We start from the raw sequence: 13261 nt of genomic DNA, 5'->3' as shown, positions 1-13261 counted from the left end.
TATTGTAGTATTTAAGCATACATACATTTTTCCAGAATTTTGACACAGGGGAAAAGGATGGCTATGGGTCTGTAATTGTTTAATTCTGTTGATGTTCCTCCTTTATATAGAGGGGTGATATAGGAAATTTTCCATAATTTTGGAACATATTGTTCTGCTATAGAAATATTTACTAGAATGGAGATAGGCAGAGCTATAGCATTGGCTGAAAGTTTGATGTACTCATTGGGGAGCTGGTCAGCAGAAGAAGGTTTCAGTTTTTTCAGCATTGTTCTTATGGTGTTAGTTGAAACAGGTATGAGGTCAAAAGAGTTGTTAGTTTCCCCATTAGGTGGAAGAGATGGTGAGGTGGAATTCTTTCCTGTAACTAAGGGGAGGATGGTGTTTATAAAGTAGGTGTTGATTTGTGAGGCAATACTCACACGTTGGTTATTGGTTGTTGGATCTGGGGTTGTGGCTTTACCTGGGTGGAAGAGCAAGTTAATTGCCTGACAGAACTTTCTGAGATTGTTTTCATATTTGTTTTGCATAGATGTATAATATGTTTGTTTGTCTAGTTTCAGTTGTTTTTTGTTTGCGGAACTGCTGGTATGCTAACAGAGTTTTATTGTCTTTTGTTTTCTAGTATTGAAACCAGGTTTTTCCCCCTTAGTTTTTGAAGTCTAATGGTTTCTTTTGATATCCAGGGAAATCTCTTATTTTTAACATGACATGTACGAGTTGGTGCTCAGCTATTTAGAATAGCTAGAAATGTGCCATTGAAGTGTGTTATGGCCTGGTCGAGTTGGAGATGATGGAGTAGTGTCCAGTTATGTTTATTGAACATGTCTAAGAATGCTTTATTGGAGAAGTTTTTGGCATTTTGTATGACTTTGTAAACTATGGTTCTGGGTGGGTTGAGCTGATGATGGACTAAGTACATAGGTCTATAGTCACTTAAATTTTTTGGAAGGCATCTGGAGAGATAGTTGAGGGTGGTACTGTTAATAAATGACTAGTCTAAGATAGATTCCCTTTTGCTACGTTTATCTGTTTGAGTGGAAAACTGGATTGTTTGGGAGAAACCATGTAGATTTATGAAGGTGGAGGGGTTATCACCAGTGCAAGTATTCCAGTCTAAGTTGAAGTCACCTGTGATAATGGTTTTGTGTGTGTGTGTGTGTGTGTGTGTGTGTGTAGGTTGAGGTTGTCCAGGCTATGAGTTCCTCAATGGCAGTGGGAGTATTGTTGGGAGGTATGTAAGTGTCTATTATGGTAATATTTCTATTTGGGTTGATTCTGAGCCATGTTACTAGGAATTTAAAGTTGTTATCATAAGGGTATTTGATGGTTAGGTTATCTTTGCAGAAGATTGGAACCCCGCCTCCCTTCTTCCTGATTCTGTCTAATGTATGTACCCAATAACCTTGTGGGAGTATGTCTGGGTCTCTTATACGGGGTTTTAGCCAAGTTTCTGTTGCTATAAGAATGTCTGGTGAGTATTCTGCAATGACTGCATGACAGTCTGTGATGTTTGTTAACTAGGCTTCTAAGGTTCATGTTAAGAATGAGAAGGTCTGTAGTTTTAATGTGAGGAAGGGGTGGAATGGTATACATGATGGTATGTTGTGCAGTATGTGCCCCGGGATTGTGGTGCTTATCACCACTATGGAGAATCTGTGATAATATACATGCATGTTTGTGTCACAGTTTGGAGAGTATGTGAAGGTGTTTGCTGAAGTGGTTAGTGGTACTGCTGAGATCTACATGTTTGAAGTGGAAGCATGCAATAGGTGTGTGATTGTAGAGCTGGGAGGAGATAGCAAGGTAGGAGAGTGAGGAGTGGATGGTATTAGTATAATATAGTGTGGGGCTATGGATACATGTTGTATCTGTAGGTGAGTGTAGGATGTTAGATAATATGCAGATAGCAGTAACGTATAGAGTGTGGGCAGGAAGAAGACCATGGTGTGTATTCTTTTTTTTTAAATGTTAGGTTAGCTGGAAGGTGTGATAAAGAAGATGAAGGGACAGAGGGGTATTTGTGTGTGTGTGGTGGGAGTAGAGTGATTAAGAACAATTGCAATTAAGTGGTGTGAGAGGAGGGTTGAGTGTTACAAATAGTGTATTGGTTAATTGAGGTGTGACTGATGGATGGAGGGTAATTGTTGATTGGGGGAAGTGAAGGGAGTGGTTAGTATTTGTATAAGTCTAGGTGATGGAGGGGTGAGGGGAATGAGGATAGGTAGGGGAGCAGAGTGAGCCCAAATATAGCTAGGGCGAATGGAGTGGGCAGGCCCCCCTCAGAGAAGAGTGCAAAGAAAAACAATCAGTATGAGAAGTGGAAATCTTGTAGTTGTAAGGTAAGGGAAAGCAAGGAAGAGGTAAAGGCAGCAAGGTAGGAGCATAAGCAGATAGTTGCAGAAAGACTACTTTTATGACTTTGGTGTGTAAATAAATCAATAAAGGAAGGCAAATCTATATGGGGACAAAATACACAAAGTAAATGGTACTAGCCTTACTTTAAAGGAATTCTAATGGGGAGGCAGATTTATTTGGGATAAGATACAGCAAATATATTGATAGTTGCACCACCTAGTGGTGACAGACAAAGCTATAGTGGCCTGGGGTGGGAGGGAGCCCTTGCAGGTGTGCACGCCATCCAAAACAATGTTTAAAAAATAAATAGTAAAAGTACCAAATTTGCTACAAAAAGAAATGTAAACATCCAGTCACAATGTTTAAAATGTAACTATTAAAGGACCAGATTTGCTGATAATAAAAACTGTAAATATCCAGTCACCTATGCAGACTTGTCTGGTGAATATCCTTATTGCAAGACGAGAATAACATTTCTTAATAACTGTTGGGAGAAACCAGACCATAGCAGTGGTTTTATTTGGCAATGTTGCAGTCGCTGGGTGGGGGGGGGGATAGAGCTGCGATGATTCAGGCAGACCAAGTGTGCTATGTAGAATTGTCTTGTGGATATCCTTATTAAAAAAGTGTTATTCTTGGCTTGCAATAAATGTAGTGAGAAACTGAACCGTAGCAGTGGTTTTATTTGGCAATGTTGCAGTTGCTGGGGGGGGGGGCTGAGCTGTGATGATACAGGCAGACCAAGTGGGCTATGCAAACTTTTCTGGTGGATATTTTTATTAAAAAGTATTAGTCTTGGCTTGCAATAACTGTAGGGAGAAACCAAACTGTAGCAGTTGTTTAATTTGGCAATGTTGCACTTGCTGGGGGAGGGGGGACCTGAGCTCTGGTGATACAGGCAGACCAAGTGTGCTATGCAAACTTGTCTGGTGGATATCCTTATTAAAAAGAGTTATTCTTGGCTTGCAATAACTGTAGGAAGAAACAGGCCCTTAGCATTGATTTTATTTGGCAATGTTGCAGTTGCTTGGGGTGGAACCCGAGCTGTGATGATTCAGGCAGACCAAGTGTGCTATGTAGACTTGTCTTGTGAATATCCTTATTAAATAGTGTTATTCTTGGCTTGCAATAAATGTAGGGAGAAACCGGACCATAGCAGTGGTTTTATTTGCTAATGCTGCAGTTGCTTGGGGGGGGGGGGCATGAGCTATGATGCACACTGAAAAGGGGCTGCAGAGAGCTTTCTCACCACGAGCAGGCCAAAAATAACTATATGTATGAGTATATATATATATATATATATATATATATATATACATATATATATATATATATATATATAAACAAGAACTAATATATACTGTAATACTTTTTTAAATATTACCTGCAGTAATGTTATTGAATGTTGTAGTTTGTATTACTCAGTGTAACAGTCTTCCATTTCTGAATACAAACTTTATCTATTTTTCCCCATATATTTAATAACATCCTTTCATATTTATTCTTTTAAAGGCTACTTACATCATTCAGTCTATATTCTTTTATAAATGTTATAGCTTAAACCTTCCCTACTAGGAACTGATTCTTCATTTACATTTGAGCATGGCATTTAACTTTGCAAACATTATTTTTTGTTCTAAATATTTTAGTGAATTTTCTAATAAAGTGTGTAAGATACCATTTTAAACTTACTTCATGCTTCATTTCTATATGCATTTTCAGTATAATTTACCACAATATTCATAATTGTTATATTGTATTTTTCCTTCCTTTTCTGTTAATTCTCTTATTGTTCTCTTATTGCTCCCTCATTCCTCTTACTTTTCTGCATATAAAGGGTGACACTTCTTTATTTCATTGTAAATTAATTATTGTTGCTTATATAGCATTGTATTTTTTTCTTTATTTTTTCATATTATTTTCCTCCAAATCCTTTTCGATCTCACACTCTAATTTAGCATACTTTCTCTTTTCTAATCATCTTTCATTCTTACTTTGCCTGCATATATATGTATATATGGGTCTACTTTGTTTCATTGGAAGCTCATTTCACTGAATTTGAATTCACCCTGACCAAAACGCTGAAAGCTCAAATTACTGAAAACTAATTTCACCAAATCTCATTTCACTGAAGTGAAGTACTGGCACTGAGTAGAGTACTGTAAGGCAAGTAAAAGGTATATGCCCTCCCCCCACTGTAGTATGACCCTGGAGTTAGTATATATAGTTAGGGGGTGTGGGGGGCGCAGTTCCCCACATTGAGGGTGTGGAGGGTGTATCCACCCACCTAGTTTTGTTTTATATTATATTTCACCGAAAGCTTCAAAACAATACATTTTAAACCATAGACATGCATACTTACAACACCAGTGACTAACTTTTTCCAGAACCCCCTCAATGATATATACTAACTCTAGGATCACACTACAGTGGGGAAAAGGGCACATACCTTTTACTTGCCCTACAGTACTCTACTCAGTGCCAGTACTTCACTTCAGTGAAATGAGATTCGGTGAAATTAGTTTTCAGTAATTTGAGCTTTCAGTAATTTGGTCAGGGTGAATTGAAATTCAGCAAAATGAGCTTCAGTGAAACAAAGCAGACCCTTTATTCCAGTGTATGCATATATTCCTATTAATACATGCACGTCTTATCCCATCTTACATCACCGGTTGTAACTCATACTGCAAGATCAACACAATAAGTTGATACTTTTATTTTTTCATTCGATAAAAAAATAACCTCAGCTCCTGAACACTTATCATGTCCAACATTTCTTAAAATGCCTGTCCCCTATAAATGTTCTGTCTGGATTCTGTTATATTCAGCAATAAATCTTGCACCTTGCAACACTATCACATATACAGCATTACTTTTACAACAATGCAACACACATATTCTTCTAGCCTCATTAATGGTGTTATTCACATTCAGCAAAATCTGTCTTATATTTTCCTTTCCATTTTTTTCAATTTTAGGTGAGAGATGATTTTATCTATCTGTTGCTTGTACTCTTTCACTTATTGGATTTCTCTTATATTATTTTTTTATTTCCCACTTTCTTCATCTGACTGTTTGTTCCCTTTTTCTTCAGCTTCTTTCTCCACCTCTGCCTCTTGTACCTCAATCTCTACCATTTCCTCTGCATGTTGTATCTTCTTCTTTTTCATCACACACTGGTACTGCTTTTTCTATACTCATATCCTTTTCTTCTATGTTATTTATCAGATCCATTATTTTATCTTCTACATTCATATTTACTTCATCAACTACATTTTCTTGAACATTGATCTGCTTTTCCTCTGAGTAGTCAAACTAGAAATGACCTAATCTTTTACATGTTCTACATGCTGATTTGCATTTCTTGACTGTGTGTCCCTTTTCAGCATCTTCTTCTTTTGGCTTTTCCCATTTAGGGGTCACCACAGTGGATCACCTGTCTGCTCATGATTGGCACTGGAGTTTTACGGTGTCGAGTTGCCAGCCCGGCACCCAAACTTCCACAGAAGGCACACACACACACTCACACCTAGGGCCAATTTAGAGTGTCCAGTCCACCTACAGCATGTCTTTGGGATGTGGGAGGAAACCGGAGCACCCGGAGGAAACACACACAACCACAGGGAAGACATGCAGACTCCAAACAAAAGGCACCCAAGCCAAGCATCAAACCAGAGAACCTCTTGCTGTGAAGCGACAACACTAACCATTGCACCACTGTGGCCGCCCTGTCCTTTTTCACCATATTGACTATATTTCAGTTTCTTACATTCTCCAATTAAATATAAAGTATCCCACCTCAAAAAAAAAACCTTAAAGCAACCCTTTTCCCATTAACCTATCTAAATGTGCAATACCATTTACTTTCTTTTTAAAAATCACAACAGCTTCCCAACTCATTCAACAAATTTCTATATTTACATTTTTATACTTTTCAGCTTTTCACACATATTCATCAGACCTTGAAGTAAATCATTGCATCAATATCATCAGTTCTAAATTGTATACACATTTTTATATAACTTTGCCTTTTGTCCTAAAAAATGTATTCATTCCAAGGAGACATATTCACCCCTTTTTATAGTGCAGTAGAATGTTTTCCATCTGAGCATCAGTCTCAAAAGTAAAATCATACAATGTCCCTTTCTCTTTTAGTTTTAATTCTTGCCACAGGTCTTTTGTCAGCATTTCATTCTGTCTTACCTCTATAAGATTACTTTGCACTTCTGCTACATATGAACACTTTAGTTCTTGTGACTTAAGCCCCCATTTTCTGCAATACTCCTCTTATATCCCATACCTTCTCCAAATACTTTTTCAGCTGCCTGTCTCCATAACAATACAGACTTTTATCCTGGATCCTCCTGCTCCAGTAGTCTCATCAAATTATTATCATCTAGTCCACTTGGATGACTCTCAGCTGCACATCATTTGTATTTTACACATGTTCCCAAACTCCCTTTCCAAAACCATTGCACACTCTTATGTTTATTCTCCTCTCACCTATTCCCAAACTCTATCCCTTTCCAAAATCCTCATGCATTCTTATATTTATTCTCCACTTCACCTAGAGATCATATTGCTACTGCATCCACTCCTTCATGCTCCTCTCCACACTGCTCTAATATAGCATCACTCCTTCCAGCCACCTCAGCACCAGGAACCATAGTAATGAAAACTCAGTGACATCTCCCCTTGGAAAGGATAATGAAATGCTCCCACTGCCCTGGAAAAGTTTCCCCTAGTCCAGGGGTCTGCAACCTACGGCTCTGGAGCCACATGTGGCTTTTCCACCACTTTGCAGTGGTTCCCTGTAGCTGTGAAAAATAATGACCACTCTAATGCACAACACACACACACACACACACACACACACACACACACACACACACACACACACACACACACACACACACACACACATAAACACACACACACACACACACACACACACACACACACACACACACACACACACACACAAAAAAAAAGCAAATGAGTGAAGGACTTTAAATATTTATTTATTTATTTATTTGTTTATTTATTTATTTATTTGCAGTTGGTTTACCAGGATAGTCCATTGGGCCAAGATGAACCCGTTTTCAATGGAGTCCTGGGGAGAAAAGCTCCATAAACAAGGTTACATAGTTTTAGATAGATATATAATACAATATTAGCAAACAAATTACACAGTTAGAGCATCATACTGGTGATGACTGTTACAGTTGGCACATACTATAGAAGTGATTCAAACTGCATTATTTACAGAATTCAAATTGCAGTATTTACAGAATTCTACAGATTACTGTTTGTAGATGGTACATACTATAAAAGTGATTCATATTGCAGCATTTATAGAATTATACAGATTACTGTTTGAACATACATAATCAATGGAACATTACAGGTGGTACCTACTATAAAAGTAATTCATGTTTCAGTATGTACACATTAAGAGTATATCTTTCAAGTGACATTACTGATGAGATTGCCTAGGCATTTTGAGTTAGGTTGCTAGGTAAGGCATACAAAAATTATTTTGATTTGAGATTAGGCAGCTAGTTAAAGGATGCAAGTTACTACAATGGGAGAGGCAGATACAAGGAAACTTATTAGCAGGAGGAGGAAGGAAGTAAGGCAGTTTTGAATTATGAGGGTGGGTGCAAGAGCATTGAATTATGAAGGGTGGGTGCAAGAGCATTCCCACTGGGTTAGTAGATGAGAGTAAAGATATTTTTTGAATGTAAAGTGGTTGAAGGTGGTAGTAAAAACTGGAGGTAGGGAGTTCCAGAGACATGCTAAACTATAGGATAGGAGTTCTTTTACCTGGGGGGCGTAATGGTATGTATAGTTCAAGTAGGTTCTGGTTATTGGTTCTGAGTTCTCTGTTGGGGAGGTGCATTTTAAAGACGGGGAAAGAGATGGACAAAGGAAGGGTTTAAAGATGAGCTTGTGGGCAAGAGTGAGTTGAGAATAGATGAGTCGGTTGAGTAGTTCTAACCATACTAGTTTGTGGAGAGAAGAACAATGGTGAGTAGATGCTTTGTGGCCATTAGCGAATTTGGCTATTTTATTGTAGCATGAGGAAAGTTGTGTTTTGAGGGAAGATTGTAGGTTAGTCAGGAGTGGGGCTCCATATAGAAGAGAGGGAATAAGGAATGTGGAAGAGAGAGTGATTTTAGTAGCGGGTGTAAGGAAACGATTTTGTCGGTAGAGCATGCCTAGTTTTTGATGAGTTTTTTTGATATTTAGTTGTATGTGGGAGTTGAATTTAAACTGACTGACAATTTGAATCCCAAGTAACTTAGTCTCTGGCACCAATTCCAAGGATGTGTTATTGTTACAGGTGATTAAGAAAGAGTTTGGGTTGGCAGAGATGCGTTTAGAGGGAGTAAATACCATTAATTTGGTTTTAGAGGCATTTAATGCTAGGTGTTTTTTTTCATCCATTGTTCAGTGATAGAGAATGCATCTTGTGTAAGTTTTTGGAGTACTGGAATGGATGTGGCAGAGCAGATAATAGTTGAATCGTCTGCATATTGAATAATATTAGAGAATGGGATAGAATTATGGAAATCGTTTATGAAGATGTTAAATAGTAGAGGACCCAATATGGAGCCTTGGGGGACCCCAGTTGGAGTGCTTAGGAATGAGGAAGTGGCTTTTGTCCATTTAACAGCTTGAGATCTATTAGATAAGTAACTAGAGAACCAGTTTAATGAGGAGGGACATATGTTAAGTTGGGAGAGTTTATCAAGGAGTAGTTTATGAGAGATAGTGTCAAAGGCTTTTGAGAGGTCCAGTAGTAGGGTAGAAACAATGTGTCCAGAGTCCCTGGCCTTGTTTATGGTTTCTAAGAAGGAGAGGAGGGCTGTCATAGTACCATGACCAGGTCTGAAGCCATGCTGGGTTGGAGTCAGCAGGTGATTGTCTAAGAGATAGGGAAGGAGCTGCAAATGGATACACTTTTCAAGGAGTTTGGATATGGGAGACAGAATAGCTATGGGACGGAAGTTTGTAGTATCATTATTATTGCCACCTTTATGCAAAGGTATGATAAAAGGCCTTTTTCCAGATTTGGGGTACTTTGCTTTCTTGGATCGAGCGGTTAATTAGTATACTAATAGGGTAGGCAATGGTTTCAGCTGCTATGCTAAGAAAGTATGAAGGAATATTGTCTGGGGCATTAGAGCAAGGCTTTAGGTTCTGGATCAGTTTTTTTATGGTAGATGTGGGGATAGGTTTTAGTGAGAAAGTAGGAGAAAGGGGGGTGAGGGATTAGAGGGTGGTGGTCTTGGGGAGGAAAAGAGAGAGGTAGTCAGAGTGGAGGGAGGGGTATGGGAGGATTGGGGTGAGGTCGAGGATGTAGCAGTGTCAGTGAATGATGAGGTTAGCTTGGAAATAGAATTTATGAAAAAAGAGTTGAATTGTGTAGCCAAGTCAATGTCAGAAGCATTGGGGTCTGGACTGGGGTTGGCTGTTTTGCCAGGATTGATAAGGGTAGAGATTCCTTTCCAGAATTTTTGAGGATTTGTTTTATTAGTATTTTGGAGTATGGAAAATTAGTTTTGTCGATCTTTAATAACACGCCTTTTTACTTTGTTTCTGAGTGTTTTAAATTCATTATGGGTGAGTGTGGATTTGTTTTTATGGTAAAGTGTCCAAGCCTTATCTCTATGTCGCATGGCTGTTAGTGTGTCTTTGGTTAACCAGGGAGTAGTTTTTAGTTTTATTCTTTTAGTCCTTATGGGAGCATGGTAGTCTAGAAGGTTCTTTAAGGTTGTGTTGAAATGGGTCACGGCATTGTCTGGGGGTAAAGCTTTTAGGATGTTCCAGTCAACTAGTTTGAGAGAGTCAGAGAAAGCTATTGGGTTGAAGTTTTTATGGTTGCGGGTAGTAATGTAGTTTTGAGTTCTCTGTAAAGGCACTTGTAGTCGATAATTGAAGATAGGTAGGTGGTCACTAAGGGAGTCTGGAAGGGTACCACTGTCAGAGAAGTAATGAGGGTGAGAGACTAGAATCCAGTCTGGAGTGCTACCCTTGGAGAGAGCTTGTGAGGGGCGAGTTATGTCATTAATTAGTTGTGATAAGCTGTAAAGGTTGATATTGAGTGGGTTTAAGGGAGAATGAATGGCAGACCAATTGATACTGGTGTCACCCAAGATTATGATTTCATTGTTAATGTTGGTGGAGAGCCAGTAAAGAATATTCTCAAGTGTGGTAATATTGTCGCCAGGGGGAATGTAAAGGGAGGCTATACATATATGCTTGTATTTATTGACTTGGAGTAGTGATAGGAGTAGTTCAGCATTATTAAAAATGGGGATGGGTTTGTTATAAGGGGTGACTGACAAGGAGGATGAGTATAGTAAGGCAACCCCGCCTCCTTTTTTTTTGGGTCTGTCTTTTCTGATGATTGAGTAATTTGGTGGTATAATTTCATGATCCTTTATATGGGGTTTTAACCAAGTTTCAGAGCTAGATAGGATATCGGGTTTATTATGTGTGAGCCAAGCTTGAAGGTTTGGTACTTTGTTGACTATACTTTGGGAGTTTAGAGAGGTAAATAGTATGGATTTATCTGCATTGGTAGAGATGGAGGGGCCTGGGTTGGGGTGGATATCTCCTGATAGTAGTGAGGTAATTAGATAAAGGGTTAGGTTGGAGAGATATTTGGACCGCTTAAAGTTTAGGTTGGTCTTTATTATGTGAGTAAGGGGTTTGTTAGCAACTATGGTATTAAGGTTAATTTGAGTGTTGATAAGTTTATAAGTAAATAAAAGATGGTTTTGTATAGGATAAATATGTGGAGATATTGTGTTGTGTGCTTTTAAAGGAGGTGAGTTGAGATGTGTTGTTATGTGGAAGGCCTGTGAGTGGTTAAAGTGTTTGGGCTGAGTGAGGTAGTGAATGTAGACTATACTGAGGAGAAGTAGTAGTAGAGTATAGGAGGATATAGGTTTTGGGAGCATTGTGAAGATGGGTCTGAAAGGTAAAGGATGTAGATGGTAGTAAGCAGTCGGTAGGTTATAGCAAGTAAGTTTTGGAGGGTTCTGTGTACTGGAGGTAGTTATGTGCCTGAGTACTTGTGGGAGGAGTATTGCTCTTACAAACTTAGAAACTTGTTAGAATAATGAGATTTCTTTTGTCATTGCATTCCACACACACAGAGTGATCAAGTGATCCCCTGGCAGCAGCAGCATCTCCTGAAAAGTTTCCATACCACTCAGTCTTACCACAAGAAATATGGACTGAGCCAAGGGGAACACAGGAACAAAAACAGGGATGGACTTTGAATATTGCTCTTATAAACTTAGAGACTTGCTAGAATAACATGGTTTCTGTTAACATGCATTTTACACACACACACACACACACACACACACACACACACACACACACACACACACACACACACACACACGCACACACACACACACAGACACACACACACACACACACACACACACACACACACACACACACACACACACACACACACACACTTACCTGTCAGCTGTGCATATTTTCGCAGAATGTCTTGACTTTTGCCTTATATTTTTGGTCTGTTTCTCATAAAATCGTGGTTTTCTGACAAATCATTGAGGGCTAAAGTAAAAAAAAAATAGACATTTGAGTTTCAGACTTCATACCCTTCAGAAAATTCATGCTAATACAAAATATGTTATTCTATCAACTTTCTATGTTTATAAGAGCAATATTAAAAAAAGTCTCCCTATTTTGGTCCTTTGTGCCCCACTTTTTATGACTTTGTCCAGATTTCTTGTTCTAACACACACATACACACACACACACACACACACACACACACACACACACACCGAGTGCGATCGAGCAATTCCAGCAAAGGAACAAAAATAGAGACGGATTTTCAATATTGCTCTTATAAACTTAGTTATTTTATATTTAGGATAATAACTATATATAAAACTTTATGCACTGTGTTATCTTCATTTTAGGGATCAAATAGGTTTTGTGGCTCCCGACAAATTTTATTTGGTGGGAGAGGGGCCAAAATGGCTCTTTTGATATTGAAGCTTGCAGATCCCTGCCCTCGTCAGTATGACTAGAACCATGGGCCTCCACTGAAAAGGCGCAACTAACCTAGTGGGATTAACCTGGTAAAAAGCAAATAAAAATAAATGTATTATTCCATTTGCAATATACTTAGATATTCTTATGACAACACTCTGTCAGTCTAGTGAGCATTATTTATGGACAAAATGACTTCATTTTGTGTGAGTATGTACATTTTGTTAGTTTTAGATGCAGTTATGTTATATATTTCAGTAAAGTTTATTTTAATTGTTCCAATGTTCTCTGGAAACATAACACAGAAACATGTAGAAGATGAAACATCTTATTTTCTATTTTACATACTAAAGTTGTAAGCTTTGAATTATATACCAAGAAGCTTGAAGGCAATATTAATTTGAGAGTTTATCACCTTATTCAGATAAAATGTCATCCAGGCATAAATTACAAATATGATAATATGCAACAAAATCTACTCTGCATAGGTATTTTTAGTATTAAATATTTTACTCCGTGTTGTTTTATATTTCCTCTCTAGTAAACTGAATAATAAATCAGTACCACAACTCTGCCAAACATGGCCACAGTAGTTAGATTCTCTTCCATTTACATTCCCATAGAATATGCAAGAGTTTCTTATGACATCGAAAAACAATTTTTCACAACTGATGAATGAGCTGTATTTCAGTTAATGTTGCACTGTCTAAAATATTGGTTGAATTTGGGATGACAAAACTAAATTAAACAAATCTAAACTCAGAGTTATGAAATAATTGTTGTTACATTTAAATGCTCATGTATGCATGGATAGAACAATCAGGGTTACATTTTAATGTAATACTTTATA

General features: G+C 38.0%; 1 protein-coding gene across 1 annotated transcript in view; it reads right to left on the bottom strand.

Annotated features, from left to right (window-relative positions):
• LOC122808451 (vomeronasal type-2 receptor 26-like) overlaps window positions 1-13261 on the bottom strand; it is a 148175-nt gene that overhangs the window by 132138 nt on the left and 2776 nt on the right. The window lies entirely within an intron of this gene.

This window comes from Protopterus annectens, chromosome 8.part0 (genome assembly GCF_019279795.1).
Source record: "Protopterus annectens isolate FY-2018-M chromosome 8.part0, PAN1.0, whole genome shotgun sequence".
In the NCBI taxonomy this organism is placed as follows: Eukaryota; Metazoa; Chordata; order Ceratodontiformes; family Protopteridae; genus Protopterus; species Protopterus annectens.
The sequence above is the reverse complement of the archived record's forward strand: the minus strand, read 5'-3'. Positions and strand labels throughout refer to the sequence as shown.